Below are 20,976 nucleotides of genomic sequence, written 5' to 3'. Positions count from 1 at the left end.
ACGAGTTTCGTTTGAATTTTCAAAGTGAGAAAAGTACAGTAGATGAACATATTTTTGGTATAAATACATCATATAAATACTGACGATAATTTTCTGAATATCAAACCATTATTATCAGTCAAAAATGCTGCTATGGTTTGAAACTCATTTGATAAATTTATCTTAAATTTATTACTTCAATCATCATAATTTTTTTTTTTAATCTAATGATATATTTTTTATTAAGTTATATGGAAACAATATGGCACAACAGAGTTCTACCATACTTCCTGGTTGATTGTGTTCAGAGCTTTGACTATCATAAAATTGTAAGTAAATAAAAATATTACGAGAATTAGTTTCCAACCCAATTGTAAGTAATAATAGATTATCGCTTTTTTGTGCATTTTTCCTTTTATCTTTTTTTGTGATAAATTTTCACATCATGATATTCGCTTGGGATGGAAAGTTATCGCTAGAAACTAAGTACGCACGTGGCGTTTCTAATGAAATTGACAACATCGTCATAGGTAAAATCATTGGTCATTTCAACTCAAATGCTCTTTTCGCTTTCGCTGTACCGGCTCAAGCGGGAAAATCAATTGTTGAGATGATGGCGTTATCAATTTATGTCAATTTCATAAGCAACGACACGTGCCTCCTTCGTTTCTATAGGCGACAATTTGCCATCTCAAGCGAGTAGCATGCTATGAAAAATCATCACAAAAAAAAGATGAAAAGAAAAATGCAAAAAATATCAATAAATAAAAATATTACGAGTAATAGTTCAAACCCAAAGTCAGATCGTTAACCATCGACCCTCAATATTTTCTTCAGACGACAAAAATCGTGACGTTATATTTTGTATTAAAAATAAAACTTGGAAATAGAATGTAATAACACCAATTGTTCTCAAAACAAGTTCACCTAATAAAGTTATAATTCTATTTTATTTGTTTTTTTTTCTAATTTAAGAATGAATGATTCTAAATTACTTTGAAATCATTAAATAGATTTATTAACTTTTCTATTTCTGATTATATGGCATTTTCATGTTATAGTAAGTACAACTAGGTACTGTACATGAAATACAATATATTACAATTTCAAACATACGTATATAGTCATGATTATTAATACTAGTATCATACCGCCTTTATGGCTTAAGAGGCATTGTTGTTCATGTACGATATATTCTATTTTAAAATCATATTAATTCTTATTAGAATTATATCTTTGGTTAATTTTTCTAAATAATTCAAATATTTCACTTGACTATGTTTAAAATTATGCAAATCCAGTTTTAAGTGACTGTCATACAAGTAGGGCATAAATCTATAAAACCAGGTTCAGTCCACCATTTTCTACATCAGAAAATGCCTGAGTTGTTATCCATTTGCTTGATGTGTTGAAACTTTTGATTTTGACATTTGTCTAGGGACTTTCCGTTAGGAATTTTCCTCGGAATTCTTTTTTTTTTCTTTCATTTTATTTCACTTTTTGGAAGTACCTTAATAATTATTCAGCTTGCTTATTAACCTATCAAAGTCCTTAAAGTATAATCTTTAATAAGTTAAAAGGAAATAAAATAGTGCTAGTCTGTACAAAAGTTAAACAGCTTAATTATTATAATAACATAATCTTTTTAGAAGTTCCTTATTTATAGGATTGGTAGATGACGACACAAAAATCATGTACCGTATATTTTACTGTAGAAAGGTCAGAAAGGTTAATTTCTTTACAAGTCATTCAACAAAAAATTATTTCGGTAATGTGTGTGGTCATTTCATTTGCGGTTTCTTTTTTCCCTTTTAAGAACATACGGAATGTTCATTAGATACGCTCCCATGTACTGTTTTGTTTATCTCTGCTTGATACGTAACAATTACAGAATTGTTTTCTAACAACAATCGTGGTATTGGGAATTAAGCGGGATTTTCTAATTAATGGTTAAGATGTGAAACGAACGCCTTCGCAACACACATATAAACTAATGACGAATGAGCAGCTAAACCATATATAAATGTCTGACATTGTAAAAAAAAATTGTATGACCTTAATAGATGATATGTATATAATATAGCAAGTTCGTTATGTCTACATGAAGACTTTCTTATAATCTGAAATTGAATAATGTCTAGGAAAATAAGTTTAAATCTACATATATTAATGTTGGCAATTTTAATTTGCTGTCATGTAGAAGGAAGACATATATCAGGTAAGACTAATACAGACATTGCTACTGTCATTTGAAGTCTTCAAGAATTTGATAAAAGTTTTTGGTAGGTTCGAAATAGTTGACATTATAATAAAAATGGATTCCCTTTTGAAATATTTGATACCAAAGAAATATTCAACAAGTAAGTTTATCTTTTGGGAAACTGGATACTCGTGAAAAGATCTCATGAAAAATATTCCAACTTTTCGCGGGGTGTAAGATACTCATGAAACTATTCGAAAAAGAAGGTTAACTTTTGGGGGGTACTGTATACTCCTGAATGGTCCGATAAGGAAGGTTAATGTGTGTTGGGATATTAGATACTCGTGAAACTATTAGATAAATAAAGTTAACTTTTGTTGGGGTATTGGATACTCCTGAATGATTCGATAAAGAAGGGAAACTTTTCGCAGGGTATAGGATACTCATGAAACTATTCGATAAAGAAGGGTATTGGACACTCGTAAATTGTTCGATGAAGAAGGTTATCATTTGCGAGGTATTGAATACTCATGAAATGCTCGATAAATAAAATTATTTTTTGGAAGGGTATAGGATCTACTCATGAAACTATTCGATAAAGATGGTTAACTTTTGGAGAGGTATTGTATACTCATGAATGGTCCGATAAAGAAGGTCAACTGTTGCTGGGTAATTAGATCCTCGTGAAATTACTTGATAAAAAAGTTAACTTTTATTGGGGTATTGGATACTTCTGAATGATTCGATAAAAAAAGGTTAACGTTTGGTGGGGTATGGGATACTCATACATTATCGGATAAAAAAGGTTAAATGTTCGGGATGATACGTTATTAGATATCAAGCCGAACAGAAAATTCTCTCTTTTGATCTTCAATAAAATTATGAAACGTTCGTTTCGATACTCAGAAATTTTGTTTTTGTAATAGGTTTGTTTAATTCACTTAGAATACTAAAATAAATTTCCAACTTTTCTATACGCTTTTAATCGAAGACGTTTTGGCTGCTCTGGTTATGTACATCATTGTTTTTGTACTTAAAACGTTGAATGTAGTTTGATTTCCTCGAACCTGTCTGGAATATATATGGATATACGTACTGAAATCAGAATCAAAGATTTCTTTAGCACAATTTGTGTTTCTCTTTTTCAGATTTTTTCAAGTTTGCAGGGTATTTTCATTCTGCTTTCCTTTTCAAATATTAGGGTTTAATAATCTTTAAAAATAAAATTATATTCAATAGAATATATTTCTAGTTTATTTAGTGATTGTTTATCAATTAATCTAACTTGATATAAGTACATGTATTATAAGTGTTAAAAAAACCTAAACTTATTCAACGTAAAACATGAAAAGGCGGAATTTTTTTAATTCTCTCTACTATCTGACTCTCTTGCAGTATTTTTATTTTCTACTTTTCTTTGTGTTCTTCTAAAGAGCTACTATTAATAGTCGGATCCATAATCTAAAAACTATTTAAAAGTCGGATCTCTAATCTAGTTATTTACATTTCAAAGTCCTATGACTTTTATTTCGCTTTTTATACTGTAATCGTGTACCTTATCCAGACCAAATAGCTTTGTGGTAATTTTGTTCGTTTCAAATTGTTTGTTCACTTGCTTGCATGCTTTAGTCATCATAGATTTTTAGCCTATAATATGAAATCAAACTGATCTAGAAAAATCCAATTGCACAAGCTCGCTTCTTTTTAAATCTTCATTTATGTTGATATCTGGTTATATGACCCTCGACATCCTACGAATGTTAAAATTACCTCGATGGTTATTTAGATGGCGCCTAGACTGAAGTACACACTAAAGTTCGAATACATATAATCGAGCTCATGCATTAAAATTGTTTATTTTAAATTTGTTTATAACTTGGTATTCGTTTTAGTATATAATAAATAAATAGAGATTTTGAGTCACATCGGTGAACATGATTTTGACAGCTAGTGCCACTTTAAAAAAAATAGGTCCCCTTAACATAAAAAAATAATGCGGGAGATAAATATGTGAGTGTGGGAGAGGTGGAAATTTGAAGATGCAAAGGAACCGCTTTTTTAAATTAAAAAAAAACATTTCTTTAGACATTCGGAAGCTTTTCTGATTAGTCGAATTAAACTTCCGAAGCGTTTTTTTTATGTGATAGTCGGTTAAAGAGCTCATGTTTTGTGTGTTATTATGTATATATATATGCCGACTCTAAATAAAATTTACTTACTTACTTACTATTTGTTCAAATTCTTAAGGTTCGGTAGAATGGCGTAAACCACTACCCATAACATTCTGAATATAAGATAACGCGGTACTCTATAGATATAAGAAGATGTGGTATGAGTGCCAATAAGACAACTCTCTATCAAAGTCAATATATGTATTACTAAGATAAAAACCAGTATATGTCAAAGAACGGTCTTCAACACTGTAAAGGAAAAACCATTATGGTCAAAGTAGGGACTTCAACACTATGTTCTATGTTCATAAATATCTATTTAAAATACACTTTGCATCGTGCTTTTTTTATCATCAAAATGTAAAGGATTTTTCTTTTAAAAGATGACAATAGAGAGAAAGCTTGTGTTATTCTCATTTTCTAGAACCGGTTCGAAAGCGCTGCTTGTGGACTGTTAGTCCCCGAGGGAATCATCAGCTCAGTAGTCGGAGCTTTACTACTGACATAAAGTATTTCATATTTTTCTCCGGTTTTCCTCTGATATCTTAAGAAATAACTAAAACCAGTAGACTCAAATATTCTCATTCAAAGATTTGTTTTATTATCAGTACCAAATGACGTAAAAGTAAGCAACTATAGGTTTCCGTATGGCCTTCAGCAATGAGCAAAATAAATATTGCATGACAATCTATCACTTACAAGACAAACATAAACAACCCAGAAGAGAAAACGAACTGTCTGATTTTTTTTACAAAGCATTAAACAAAAACGAATATGATATACAGGAGCAAACAATCGATGAATTACAGGCTCCGACATAATATACAGATTACGGCTTATTTTATTTATTTATGAAATTTAATCATTTTTCACAATGTCTTGTTTGTTTGCTATCAAAAAAATAATCTACTGGTAAGGAAATGCGTTTAGCATCAGATTTTCTCATTCAAAGTGTGAAATGGGCACGATTTAATAATTTCATCTACAATATATGAAAAGCTAACTATATTTGGATCAAAATTTGTCTCATTTTCATAATACTTCCATTATAGGCGTCAATACTTTTCCTCCTTATAATTACAGAGGAGGTTAACAGTTAATTCTGTCTACAAGGAAGCCAGTGACATCTTTAAATAGAACTACAATCTATATATCAAAGACATGAATTTGGATTGTATTTCAAATGATATGTATCAATTGTTTCCTTTATAGTAGTAATGAGGACTAAACTGTTTTAATAGACAGATTTAATCAAACTGAATGTTCCTAATTTTCAGCCGATTTATACTTTCCCCGACAGGTTGATTATTTTTGTATTATCAATTTGTAGTTTGTTTGATCCCTGTTCTTCATTTGTCATAATTAATTAGGACGTCAAACTTTCTTGCTTTTCACTGAGTCAGTTTTATAACTTTTAAGGCTTCCATGCCATATAACATTAAAATAACATTAACAATACTCGAGTTCGATTTACAGTTAAACTAAAGAAATGAATTGAAGAAGTTTCATTTAAAACCAGTCGAAGTTGGTACAAGTATATTGTTTATAGGTATGAATAAATCTTAGGGAGGGAATTGACACCATAATTCATACGTTAACCTTTACAGACACTGCTTGAGGGTCGTTTGATTAAGAAGAAGAAATAATTATTAAATTTTCAAAAATACTGCACTGTGCATTTATTCCATGTAATATTTAAGAATTACATACTGCATTCCAGATAGAAAAAAAAATATCCGTCGAGAGTGCTTATTTTGAATCTGAGTTTAAATGTACTTCAATTTCAGTAAATTTACTTGTATTTAATCAGATAATAATAAGTACAAATGTATATTATTTTTCATGGATCGTCTTTTAGATAAATGAGTTTTAAATCCTAGATAGAAACATACTTTTATTCAACTATTTAATAAATAAAATCTCATATGAAATAAATTAAATTGACTATCCTTATTTTGTCATCAAACATTTTTTTTATCTTAATTACACATCCTATGTAGATAAAAATGATGTACTATTTTGTCGTAAAATATTCAACTGACTCTTATTTTGATTACATATTAATTTGTTTGTTACCATATCAATCATGGTTAATGTAAAAAAAAAACTACATTGATGTCTACTATCACGAATACGGAAACAGTTGAATGCAATTTGAAAATCTACCTTTGCACCTAGTTAACCTAGTACTTTAATAATTCCTTATTAAAATTATAAATTATATCCATGTCACACTTTGTAAAGGAAAAACCATTAACGGTCAAAGTACGGTCTTCAATACGGAACATTGGCTCACACCGAACAGCAAGATATAAAGGGCCTAAAAAATGACTAATTTTAAGCCATTCAAACTGGAAACCAACGGTCCAATCTATATAAAAATGAAAAAAAATCGAGAAAAAAAACACTTATGAACCACATCAACATAAGGCGATGTATGGCTAATAATTTAACATATTACACGATACGGAAGCAAGACAATTCGCCCCACAGCTAAATCTCCTCACAATAAATTGCCCCACTTTTCCACCAACTCGCCCCTTTTTAACCTACTCTTCCAACGCTTGTTTACTAACTCACCGCACTTACGAAAAAGGTTAAATCCCGATGAATAAAGGACCGTAACTCCTGAACGGCAAAAATGAAAATCGATAACATTACATTTTTTCACTTCCCAACTTGGAATGAATTTTTAATTCCAATTATCATAAACTCTTGTATTTACTTTATAAATTAAGTGTCCAGTAAGTTTTTAACTATCAAGTTATGTAATTATATAAAAATTGCATGGAATTGGGATTCATAAAGTTTCATAGCTCGACGTTTGTCATAGTACCATACTATTGTTCTCTGTTGTCTATTGATGCTTTACATTATGTAATATATGGTGTAACTTTTGCCATAGCATGTCAAAGCCTTTGCAATAAAGACTCATTCATCTATGTATTCATTTAGTGATATAGAAATGCATTTTGTTATCGTGGTAAAGGGATTTCTATCTTCTGATAAAAATTTCATGACTTTTTTCAACTGAGTATATAATAACACTGATTTGTTTTTCCATTTCAGATATAATTTCTTTACATAAAAGACAAGTACATGGAACACAATTCCCTTTTAGATGTCCGCAAGGTGTTAGTCACCATGACTGTTACGAAAGTATGCAAAACCTGATGTCTGTTTGGATACGTAGGCTTATGACTCACCCAGAAAGTTAAGACCACAAAAGAATTTAAAAAGGATTATCAAACAAAGACATTGTCGCTTAGAACCAACCTAAACAAAGTGATTAAATCATTCTTTCAGCTTTGTCTTAGAGATTTTGGGAATTCCAGCAGTTTATTAGAAGTTCAATTAACATAAGTACTGTACTTATTCAACTTATGTATAGCGAGAAGTACCAAAATACGACCACACGTGTAAATTGTTATATAAAAATTAAGCATGGCTGTGATATATGATTTGTTTCTTGCTAATAAATTTTCAGATAGATCTCTGGCAATGATATGACTTAGAATAACATGTGAGCTTCATAAGCTTTAACTGAGATTATATTTTCAGAACTTATTATAATTGCTTATATACTGTTGATATACGGAGAACACTTCATAAGTATGATTTACGTGAGTCTCATCTTCTTTGCTTTAATTTTGCAAATAAATTATGTTTAAACTAATCGTGATATCAACTTGTCACTAGAAATGAACCAATTTTGTAAAACGGACATTGTCTATGTTCAGAAACAATGCTTTTGGAATATTGAAAACCATGAACTAAGTATTAGGTCGCGTATGAATATAAAGTTAAGTAAAGATATACTTGATATACCATGCATTGTTTTTGAAAATATAGAATTAGATGGGTTTTCTTTGCTTAACGTTGCATGTTTTGGACGTTATTTAATAAAATTAGGTGATGTGGTATGATTGCCAATAAGATTATTTTACTTTAACTAGAGACACAAATGACGCAGAAGTTAGCACTACAGGTCACCGCAAGTATTTTAACAACGGACATAACCCATAACACATATTAAGCTGTAAAGTTGTATGAACACTGGAACCATTGACCAACAGTTATTTTCTATTTGTCTGCTCAAATCTTGATATTCCCACAAATAAAGATCAACCGACGACTTTTATTGAATAACATGCTCCTGATCTTGGACATCTGCATATAAAATGTGGTTGTTAACCAGGTATTTGACGCTTATTCATCCGCTTAACATGAGTTAAAGCTGAAAGCACAAAATAACAGAAATTTGGAAAAAAATCAGCTGAACTTTTTTGATAAACCGAAAGCTCCGAATTTTTTTTATAGATCATACAAAACACAGGGTACCAATCCAACATTACTCGAAGTTACTTGGAAATTATACATAGGCAAATTTCAACTATAACAATTAAACTATGTTTTTCTAGACTAAAATTTCAATCAGTACACATCTAATGAATTTACTGTAAAGACGCCATAGAATTCTGAGAAAAACACATGGATTAGTGTAATGACAATATATAAATACAGACCGGATGTCGGACTACAATTTTTCAGGCCTGTTTATAACTAAATCCATAAAAAAAATTGGAGATATTGTATGATAGCCAATGACACAACTCTCCACCAGAGACCAAATGACATAGAAGTTAATAACTATAGATAACCATATGTACTTCAACCATGGACAAAACCCATACCACATAGTCAGCTATAAAAGGCCATAGATAACAAATGTAAAATAATTTAAACGAGACCAATTACGGCTAAGTTTATGTACAAAACAATGAACGAAAAATGAATATGATATACAGCAACAAATGAAGACCAAATAATTATGGGATCTTGACTTGGGACAGGTACGTACCAAATGTTGCGGAGTTAAATTTGTTTGCTGACGCCCAGTCATAACCTAACCTTTTAAAGTGGTGTAACAGAACAACATATTAAAAAAACTATAACAAAATAGTTGAAAAGGGCATGACTTATCAGATCGATACAAAACAGAAAAACAAGTAACAAAATCACAGACCGGACGTGGCAAAAACAAAAACAAAAATGGTACCTATTAAAACGTTTAAACCCGGTGCATTTGTTTGCACCTGTCTTAAGTCATAAACCTGATGTTCAGTATTTGTCGTTTGTTGATGTGGTTCACAAGTGTTTTTCGTTTCTCGTTTGTTTTTATATAGATAAGACCGTTGGTTTTCCCTTTTGAATGATTTTACACTAGTCATTTTGGGGCCCTTTATAGCTTGCTGTTTGCCGTGAGCTAAGGCTCTGTGTTGAAGACTTATGATGGTTTTACTTTTACAAATTGTGACTTGGATGGAGAGTTGCCTCATTGGAACTCATACCACAGCTTCGTAACTCGTGATAAGTATACATCTGAGAGTGCTTGCAGTTACTGTCAGCTAGTTCATACCAATAACAACTCATATAATAAAATTGTGTATTCACTATATATTATAGTATATTATATAAATATGGGCTGTTTTTGACAATACAAGGCACACATATTGGGTACTGGCATCATTAAGTCATGTTAAATTACTGAAATCTTCACAATTTAAGCATTTTAGTTAAATTTTAGACGGTTTCTGTCTTAAATGAAAGTGGCCGCATTCGTGTTCATTCATGATATTGAAATATAAGTTGTATTTGATGATAATTTATAACATATATAAAAGTTGAGGATGAACACGGATGTGGCCACTTTCATTTTTGACAAAAAAACATGTGAAAAGTGACATTTTTTGGCGTATTTGATAGATTTTTCATATTTAAGCTTGAATCGGGGACTTTTAAAGAGTAAATCAGTTAATATCTTTCACATAAACTAATTGAATCAACTGAAATAGTCACTTAGGTGTTAAAAAAGTGTCAAAAATCTTTCGTCAGATGAACCTGAAATTTTAGGCTAAAATCGGCCCTTACCGGACCTACTCCTTTAACCCAACCTATCCAATCATATCCGAATGCTTTCGAAAAAGAAACTGTTAGAAAATATATACGACAGAGGGCAAATATTGGTGCAGACAAGATTGATATGATGACTTTTTGACCAAGAAAGAAAGTTGTGAGAGCTGTTATGTGGTTGTCTGAATAAGAAAAGAAATTTGAGGAATAGGAACCTGAGACAGCGTGATAAGGACACAACAAATACAAGATAAAGACATATCAAATTCATCATTAGGACTTTATGAATAGACATGTGTAAAGGTAAACTAACAAAAACACCGAACTCCGGTGAAAATTCAAAATGTGAAGTCCGTAACCAAATGGAAAAAGTCAGAAGCTCAAAAACAATTCTTGTATGTCATGGTCTAAATCGACTCAAATATATACAGACAGTGTATAGAGACTAAAACCGACATGACATCGATACCAAATAAGTCCATTGTTGTATCTTACATGAGCAAGATAGATATAGCATATTATGATGTTGTTTTTTTGTGTAGAAATGAATTAGGCCTATTGATTTTTCCCTTCTGAAACACTATTGAAAATTTAAATTTAAAATCTTAATTAGATTTTAGGGAGCTACCATTTGATTGTTATGGGGGGGGGGGGGGGGGGGGCTAGGATGAAAAATTTTGTCCTGCATTTTTTTTTAGCTGTAATCTCTGTCCTGCCTTTTTATTTTTCCCTCTGTTCGGTCCTGCCTTTTTTTTTTTCAGTTTATCCTGACTTTTTTTTTTTGCAAGTGTCTCATCCTGCCTTTTTTTTTACTCAAAACTCCTGTCCTGCCTATTTTTTTCAAATTTCATCCTAGCCCCCCCCCCCCCCCCCCTAAAAATCAAATGGTAGCTCCCTTACATTTATGTGTTATTCTAATGTGACGTAATTTTTAATGCCTTTTCACCATCGTATGTGACGTAATTTTTTATGCCTTTTCACCATCGTAAGTGACGTCATTTTCATAATTTACTGCGTTGAGGCCTGGACTGAGTCGGGTGTGTCTATTCTGTGTTGGTCATTCATTATGTATTCGTGTTTGTTTTATGTAATGAGTTAATACTTCAGTTTCATTATGTATATCTGTTATATTCATTTGATAAAATTTACTGTTTGCAATAGCATTAATTGTTCTAAATAATAAGGATGTTCTTATCCCAAGCATAAAAACTTAGCCGTATTTGACACAACCTTTTTCAACTTTTGATCTTCAGTGCTGTACTACTTTGTACTTTTTTTCGCTTTCGATCTTTTATATCTGGGCGTCACTGGTGAGTCTTGTGTGGACGAGGCGCGTTTTTGGCGTATTAAATTTTAAACCTGATGCTTTTTGTTATTCATTAATCATGTGTTTCTTTGTCTAATACGATTTCCTATTTATTTGTATTGTAGTCCTGTAATATTATGTTGTCATTTCTATGTTATATTTAACATTGCCATTAAAGTGCGAGGTTTGGCATGCCACAAAACCAGGTTCAACCCACCATTTTTTCCTTTCTGTGTGTTACAATTTAACGTTGCGTCGTTTGTTTTCTCTTATTTTTGAGTGTAAATTGACATTGCGATAAGACGTGTCACGGTACTTGTCTATCCCAAATTCATGTATTTGGTTTTGATGTTATATTTGTTATTCTCGTGGGAGTTTGTCTGATGCTTGGTCCGTTTTTGTGTGTGTTAGTTACATTGTAGTGTTGTGTCGTTGTTCTCCTCTTATATTTATGCGTTTCCCTCAGTTTTAGTTTGTTACCCCGATTTTGTTTTTTGTCCATGGATTTATGAGTTTGAACTTAAGGCAACAGTAGTATACCGCCGTTCAAAACTCATAAATCCATGGACAAAAAACAAAATCGGGGCAACAAACCAAAACCGAGCGAAACGCACCAAATATAAGAGGAGAACAACGACACAACATCGAAACGCAACACACACAGAAACAGACCAATCATCAGACAAAACACCACGAGAATAACAAATGTAACATGAAAACCAAATACATGAATTTGGGATAGACAAGTACCGTGCCACGTCTTATCTCAATATCTCAAAAATAAGAGAAAACACAAACGACTCAACGTTAAAATGCAACACAAAGAGAAACGAACAATATATAACAATGACCATCTTCCTGACTTGGTACAGGACACTTTTAAAGGGGAATAAAAGTGGTGGGTTGAACCTGGTTTTAAGGCATGCCAAACCTCGCACTTTAATGGCAAAGTTAAATATAACATTGAAATGACAACATAATACGATTTGAACAGCGGTATGCTACTGTTGCCTTTATTTATCTATTTTCTGTATTACTTAAGGCTTCTTCTTTTCAGCTTACAGTTTATTCAAACAATCTGTAAAATATGTCGTTCTGTCATATCTTGTAATAAAAAAAAAGGCTGCATTCCTTAGAGCAAGTCTACGATAAGAGTTACTGAAGTTAATGTCCCTGCTGAAAAAGTACATTTCCTAAGATAAAGTTATCTTTTCGTACAGTTTATAACCTTGATATACAAATTGTCTTCAGTCTCGGAAGTTCTAATGCAAAGAATAAACCGCAAATTGATGAAAACAGAAGCCGTCAAAATGTGTTTGTACTCAGTACTTCGGTACTGAAATTATTTATAATAAACCAAAAATAGTCTGTTTATAGATAATAGGATACCAAGATTCTAACTTCCTCAGGCAAAGTTGGCAATTTTGCGCCTGTCTCAATTCAGGAGCATCTGGCCTTTGAAAGTCTTGTATATGATTTTTAATTTTAGTTTCTTGTGTATAATTCGGAGTTTAGTATGACGTCCATTATCACTGTACTAGTATACATATTTTCAAGGGGCCAGCTGAAGACCGCCTCCGGGTGCGGGAGTTTCTCGCTACATTGAAGACCCATTGGTGGCCTTCGGCTGTTGTCTGCTCTATGGTCGGGTTGTTGTCGCTTTGACACATTCCCCATCTCCTTTGTCAATTTTACTTAAATGGAATTTGAAATTGATCTAGGTCCTCTTTAAGCTCTCCACTTGTTTTGGCTCTTATACACCCTTGGTTTACAAATACTTATATTCGGCTTTGAATAAAAAAGAAAGTTACGGTAGAATACCGGTGTTCAAAAGTCATAAATAGATTGAGAGAAAACAAATCCCGGTCACAAACTAAAAAAGAGTGAAACACATCAACTATAAGAGGAAAACAAAGGAACAACAGGAACACTGAAGTGCAACAAAAACAAACACCAACATACATAGAAACGAACTATTTCATAACAACTGCCATATTCCTGATTTGGTACTTGAGCGTTTCTATTGAAGGTAAATCCAAAATTGAGTATTAACTTTATAGCGTGTTGTTTTCATGATTTTTGTATCCTACAATTTAGATTATAAATTGTGAAAAGATACATGTATATCTACCAAATAACACCCGTAAGTTGTAGACACGACTATGGTTTACCAGCTATGAGTTTTCAGAGTTTTTATGAGATTTATCTCTTGCTTTTGATGCTAAACTGAGAAAATATTGTCAAAATATTTAGAGCTTGTCATAAATATTGAGATATTAGCCAAACCTTTCCCAAACAGGTTTATCTACAAATTGCCTCGTACTACGATTTTAGCTTACATCTAATGTGTCTACATCTCCAAGACTTTAACTTTATGTTTCAAAAAATGTCAATGACGAGAAGATGAAAAAAATATGAAATCAGAGGTCGAAATACAAAATGAGTAAATTGAAATACACATGTGAACATTAAAGAATGTCATTTTTATTTTGTCAATATTACATACTTCAACTTGAGAATAGAAATGGGGAATGTGTCAAAGAGACAACAACCGGACCTTAGAGCAGAAAACAGCCACCCATGGATGTTCGACACAGCGAAAAAATCCTGCACCTGGAGGCGTGCTTCAACTGGCCCCTAAACAAACAATGTGTACTAGTTCAGTGATAACTGATGGCTTTATAACTATTTTGATTTGAGGCTCACTGATGAGTCTCATGTAGACGAAACGTGCGTCTGGTGTATTGAATTATAATCCTGATACCTTTGATAAATATTTATATAACTGGGTCGATGCCACTGCTGGTGGACGTTTCGTTCCCGGGGGTATCACCAGCCCAGTAGTCAGCACTTCGGTGTTGACATGAATATCAATTATATGGTCATTTTTATAAATTTCCTGTTACAAAAAATTGAATGTTTTGAAAAACTAAGGATTTTCTTATCCCAGGAGTAGATTACCCTAGCCGTATTTGGCACAACTTTTTGGAATTTTGGGTCCTCAATGCTCTTCAACTTTGTACTTGTTTGGCTTTATAACTATTTTGATTTGGGCATCACTGATGACGACACGTGCGTCTGGCGTATTGAATTATAAAACTGGTACCTTTGATAAATATATCTAATCATATTCGAAACATATAAATGAACTAAAATTAAAAATCATACAAGACTATCAAAGGCCAGAGGCTCCTTACTTAGAACAGGCGCAAAATGCAGCGGGGTTAAACATGTTTAATGAGATCTCAACCCTCTCCCTATACCTCTAGCCAATGTAGAAAAACTAACACACAACAATACGCACAATAAAACTCAATTCAAAAGAAGTTCAATGTCAGAATAGGTAACAAAAGAATATGATAAAAATGACAAGGATACATAAATTAACAAAGGACTGATATGACAGCTGCAGGTCTCAATTAAACTGATTGAAAGTTTGAAGCACAATCCCTCCCGTTCGGGGTTTAAAATCATACCATCATAAAATATATGAGAAGAACATAACCCGTCTCATGCCAATAACTAGCTTTAAAATAAATGTGGTTATTTCCGATGAATAGACCCTATAGGTGAATCAATATTAAAGCCAAAATATGCGATCTTTAATGATCTGAAAACAGTATCATAACTATATCCCTACTTAATAAGTCTGTCTGAGTGAATGTTTGGTTAGCTTTTGAGGTGAATGCCAACATTTGTGTGCACTATAAAGAATATTAACATAAAAATTGGATGCGATACAGGCAAGGGGGAATTGAAATTTGTAATTGTAATGCATTGTAATGAGTAACATTTTACCAAGTAATTGCATGTAATGTGTAATTCAGCAAGTTTTGAATTACATGTAATTGTAATTTAATGGCTTTACTTTAGCAAAATGTTGTGTTACTTTGTGCATTACATGCATTCTTTTTTTCAAATACCATATATTTTTAACCGATTTTGGATATTTAAGATAGATTCATGGTATACCGCCATCTTGGATTGTAAAATCACAGTACAAAATCGGTCTATTTATTTGCCCAAATCAGCAATTTGGGAGGCAGATTTGCAATTTAATGGTTAAACTGTTTGTTTATATAAAGAAAAACTTGGTGATTCATTGTATTATTGAAAATATTTAAACAAATATCATTTTTGTTTGTTTATAGAATCATTTTTTCAAATGAGCCATTTAAATGGAGATAACTCTTTTATTAAAAAAATTATACTGGACTAATAGGGATATTTTATATCTTAACTTGTAGCAAAAAAACAAGTTCGATGACACCATTTTTTCTTTTTATTTTCTTAAAACATATAATAAAACCTATCTTCTCACAATTTATTTCAAAATTCTATCGCATAGAATTTTGTTTATGCACACAAATGTGTTTTTACATGAACAATTTAACCAAATTTTGGCAATTTTCAACAACTCATAGCTTGAAAAATAGCACGGTGACCCATACTTTTTATTATATTTTTGCAAAAAGCATAGTAAAATCTTCATTTTGGCAAATTATAAGAAAATTCTGTCTCAAAAAGTCTATGCTTATGATCTACCTTAACTAAAACCAAAATGAAGATTTCTTGATAATCATGTGATTATTAATTTTCTTTTTTCTATTCATTTTTCACATAAATTACTTGATGGAATAACACAACACTCTATATCAGATTTAGTACTTTTTGTTATTTCATTTCATACATTTTCCTTTAAAAAAAAGCAATATTTTAAAAACATTACTGTAAAAGTGTTCCATTGTTGGCAAAAGATCAATGAATACCTTGTCATGATTAAATAACAGATAAATGAACATTGTCATAAAACACTAATTAGTTTGTTTTACAATTCACCATTTTGACACTAGGACATTGATTATTAAAGCTCAATGTTTATTACATAAATAGAAAGGAAATTCTGAGTAAATATTTTGATTGAAATAATAAAAAAATTAACACCTTATATTTATAAAAGTAAAGTTAACATTAACTTGAATTAAGTATCGTACTTCATGCCTGTAAACTTAAGATAGAAGAACAATCAATTTTGAGGTTTTTTAAAACAGTCGGGTAGTCAGAAATATCATTTGAAAGTGTTCAGGCCTGATAGAATGTGCATGAAGGATGAAACCTTTAAAAATTTGAAACCTTTAAAAAACCAAATGTGCCTGAATTATTTAATTTTGGATGTAACGCGTCTTCTGATTGGCTGACGTCGATTTGTTTATCATATCATAGTCACAATTTTGTCATGTGACCATGACGTCATCAACGTTTTAAAATGGAATTTAGAATTAAATTATAAGAAATAACTGAATATTTTGTCAGTCTATTCGAAATAACATAAAAAAAAATGTGGTGCACACTGTTAAATAATCCGCTTCGTACGTTATTCAGTGTGCACCAACCACATTTTTTATGTTATTTTTTCATAGACAGAAAAAATATTACAGTCAATACTTAAATGATTAAATTTTTGAAACTATTATGATGTTCAAATGTAATAGTCTAATTGAATAAACTTTTTACATGTCTGCCAGAATTCAATACAGTTAATGTATATGCTAGAGTCTTTAGTGACTTCATGTTGTTTTTCAGAATGTAATGTGTTATACAATGCATTACTTTGTAAAAGTAATTGTAATCTAAAGGATTATACATTTAATTGTAATTTAAATTTAATGCATGGTTTGGTCAAGGTAATTGCGATATATATGTATTACACTGCGAAGTATTTCGCCTGCCTGATGTGAAATACCTGAACGTATAAGAAGTCTGCATGTTGATTTATTTTTACGAATGACATCCATGTACTGATGATAAAATTTAGTAAACGCTTTAACTTGTTTGTGATATCGAAAACCCTGGGAAATATTTTTTCAGTTATAAATAGATTCCTTTCTTTGAGATCTAATGCGTTGTTACATACACGAGCGAATCGAACAAGTTTAGATATACAAACACCATAAGATGGTGACAACGGCACGTCACCATCTAAAAATGGATGATAAATCATTGGAAATGAGGCGTCTTTTTAAAATAAGGTATTCTCATTTAGCCAACTTTTTATTTTGTTAATTATTGGGTTGTTTGTTTAGTAATCATAAGGTGTTTTTTTTCTAAAATTTGACAGTTAATTTGTTCCTGTATGTTTTTATATTATTTTAAGAATATATCTAAAAAAAATAGGCGATAGTAAACTTATTACATTTTATTTTTTTCAACAGGAGTTCAACTGGACTTCAGCTGGACTTGAGACGTATTCCAGTCTGACTTTGAAAAGTCCAGTCTGATATGAGCCGTACACGTACTTTTTCTTATACTTGGGTTATTTGCCAGTCGGTATTTTCTTATAAGTCCAACCGCACTTTTTATAATTCCGACAAGAAAATAAACACGGCTGGACTTTTGAGACAAAATTATCCTTTCTGTAGAATGATCAGCAGGATTGTTGTCTTAGAAAATTTTACAGTCATTTATGAGCAGGAATTTAGACTTCATCAGCCAAATATACCCTTACAGAAATAAAAAGTTTGCCACTAGCATTCTGTTCTTTGACAGCAACAATTTCTTTCAAAATGGAAAACAGTTTTAAATGAAAGGTTGAAAGTTTGAAACTAATGACATAAATATCAAGATGCAGGAAAGGGCAGTGTGCATTGCTAGTATTAGCTTTATTTAAAGTAAGTTCATCAGGATAAATCTCTTGAATGTACGAAAGTCGTCATCACAGAGAGCCAATAAATTCTCCAAATATCTAAAAGTATTATTAATTTTTTGTATCAGATGCTGTTGGATGAGTCTTTACTGATTTCAGTCATAAATTTTTACTCATTACAATACAGAAAAAAATCCGCACCAAGTGGTGGTGCACAGTATAATCCATTGGAATACCAATAACTTGACGATAACCGGAATCTCCAAAAGCGAACAAAAATTTTATCTAGTAAAAATTCGAAGGCGGCTATAGTATCAAAGCAGGTCTAATTGGCATAGTTCTTTTGTTTATTGTTTCTAAAAATTGCATTATTTATATTTGTTCTTAAATAATAATCACATATTTTTTTTTATTAAGAAAATGATTCTTGAATAAATAGACGATAAAAACTATAAAATAAAGTTCGCATAAATTAAAAAAAAACAAACAATAAAACTGGTTAAGTTATGTTTGTTTTCTAAGCTACGTCCGCTCTATAGGTCCCTTATTTTAGATTAGTCTCGAAGTAAAAAGGTCTTAAACATTTGTCTTGTCAAGAAATGACCATTTATTTTAAAACCATTCCCTTCCCTGAAATAGACAAACAAGCTATTTCCATTACAGATAAAACCAACACCTACTGATAAGAAATTTATTTACATGTTTTGATTATACTCAACAAGTATAATCACTGAATTTTCATTTATAGAAATATTGAAAATTTTATTTTTGAATTAATTAATTCCTCTTTAAAAGAAGGGTCTTAAGTTATGCGCTAAATGTAAGTTCCAATCTGAGATTGTTTGCATGTGTGCCTAATGTTTTAAATACTAACTGCTTCTCAGTTTTCGAAAATGAATGATTCAATAATCGAAATATGGAAAATCATCAAAAGTCAAATTACATATGACGCTATAATATAATTTCGTGAATATGGGAATATATACACTGTAAATAGTTTCTAGAACATTATCTACTGTAAAAGGATAGATGCGACACTAGCAATAAATGACTAGTCCAATAATTAACATCCGGTGTCATATAGTTCTGATGATATGTTTATAATTTCATTAAACTATTAACCTCGCGCCATTTACATCCGCTCTAGAACTAGAAATAAGCTAATTGACCACTCCAATTTCTATTCTAATAACTAATGGTCTTAATACAATTAATGTTTTTATTTTAACACTGTCACTTCCGGGTAAAGGAACGTATGTACTGTTAAATTATTCCAGTGTTTCATTGATTTGCAAGCATTGATATTTACCAATTCAAAAAAACAAAATCACACGTATGTAGAAAGTTTGAATAAAGATTATAATAGACAAATACCGTTTTGTAATAGGCGTGAAAAGCATAAGCTTCATTACTTGTACAAATCAATGACATGCACACCAACTTCTTTACTGGGAATTCATTATTATTCGTTGGATTCTATTTTTCTCGGATTTCTTGGGTACAGGTTAACCACGAAATTAAATGTTCAACGAATGACAAATTATCTAAAGTCGTGTATGCAGACCTCGGCAAAACCACAAAATTAGATATATAACATACAAGTTTTCCTTTAACCACGAAAATTGGTACCCGCGAAAATAAATGAATTTACAGTATTAAAAAAACAAACATTATGAAATTGTAGCACCTTACATTTAGATTTTTGTATTACATTTTCAAAAATCTTTACATTTGTCTGAAATAATGGTAAAAAGAGGTGTATAGATGATTAACATTTTGTATACGTTTTATTTTGAAGACATTTTTCACTTAATAATATGTGTATGCTCTTACATAAAATATGACATTTTGTTCTAGTTTGCGCGGAAACGATTTTTTCTAGGTTTTATGGGACTTTTCACTTTGAATTTACTATGGAGTTCAGTAGATCTATAAACTTAGATGATTGGGTGTTGACTCTCAAACTTTTGAGATATCGTGTGTTTGGACTTTCATAACGTTATTATTTGACAGAATGCTGTCATGATAACATTGTGTTTTATATAGGATTTTTATTGAAGACACCTTTCATAACGTTTGAATTTTCCATTTACTTATATCGTAGGCATGCACTTACATATATATATATGTTCCGGACCATATGAGTATTTGGACCATACGCGTATGGTCATGACCATATGCGTATACTCATATGGTCCGACCGTACGCGTATGGTCGGACCATATGAGTATATACTCGTATGGTTATTAACGGGCCGGACCATATAGGTATTTTTTTTCAATATGCATTACAAACGTTTCAATAATACAATATACTTTAATTAAAAAAAAACAATGATGGATACATGACAATGTAATAATTCAAAGGCTACGTTATACGTTAAAATTAAATATTGTTGCCAACGTTAATTTTCATCGCTTATAACATTATTGCATGTAGGCTTATGGTGACATTACTTCCACTCGGTAACATAACTTTTTTCGCATTTGCACGTCATGGTTGTGTACGATCCCTTTCAGTTACATCTTTTGTTTACAAGTGAAAAGATAGCATTCTTTGCCGCAGCGTGTAGTGATGGCGAGGTTTTGGGTTATTCCGATGTGCCCACGGTGTTTATGAAGCTCTAGATTTCAAATATCGTAATATGACTACAGTACACCATATTCACAAAACAACTAAAATAAAATATGTTCCTTGCCAGTAACAGTTTATTAAGACATTTTTGGAAGTTATCTTTTCAAGTCGACATATTGTTAATCACTCG

The 20,976-nt window shown here is 31.4% G+C and overlaps 1 long non-coding RNA gene across 1 annotated transcript; it reads left to right on the top strand.

The window, feature by feature from the left end:
- The first annotated feature begins 2,026 nt into the window (after positions 1-2,026).
- Positions 2,027-7,656, top strand: LOC143062370 (uncharacterized). Its single transcript, XR_012974715.1, has 2 exons — positions 2,027-2,197; positions 7,420-7,656. It is a non-coding gene; the product is annotated as an uncharacterized LOC143062370 (long non-coding RNA).
- Positions 7,657-20,976: the final 13,320 nt, after the last annotated feature.

This window comes from Mytilus galloprovincialis, chromosome 2, assembly GCF_965363235.1.
Source record: "Mytilus galloprovincialis chromosome 2, xbMytGall1.hap1.1, whole genome shotgun sequence".
NCBI classification, from domain to species: Eukaryota; Metazoa; Mollusca; class Bivalvia; order Mytilida; family Mytilidae; genus Mytilus; species Mytilus galloprovincialis.
Note: the sequence above shows the minus strand (reverse complement) of the source record. Positions and strands in the feature narration are given on the sequence as shown.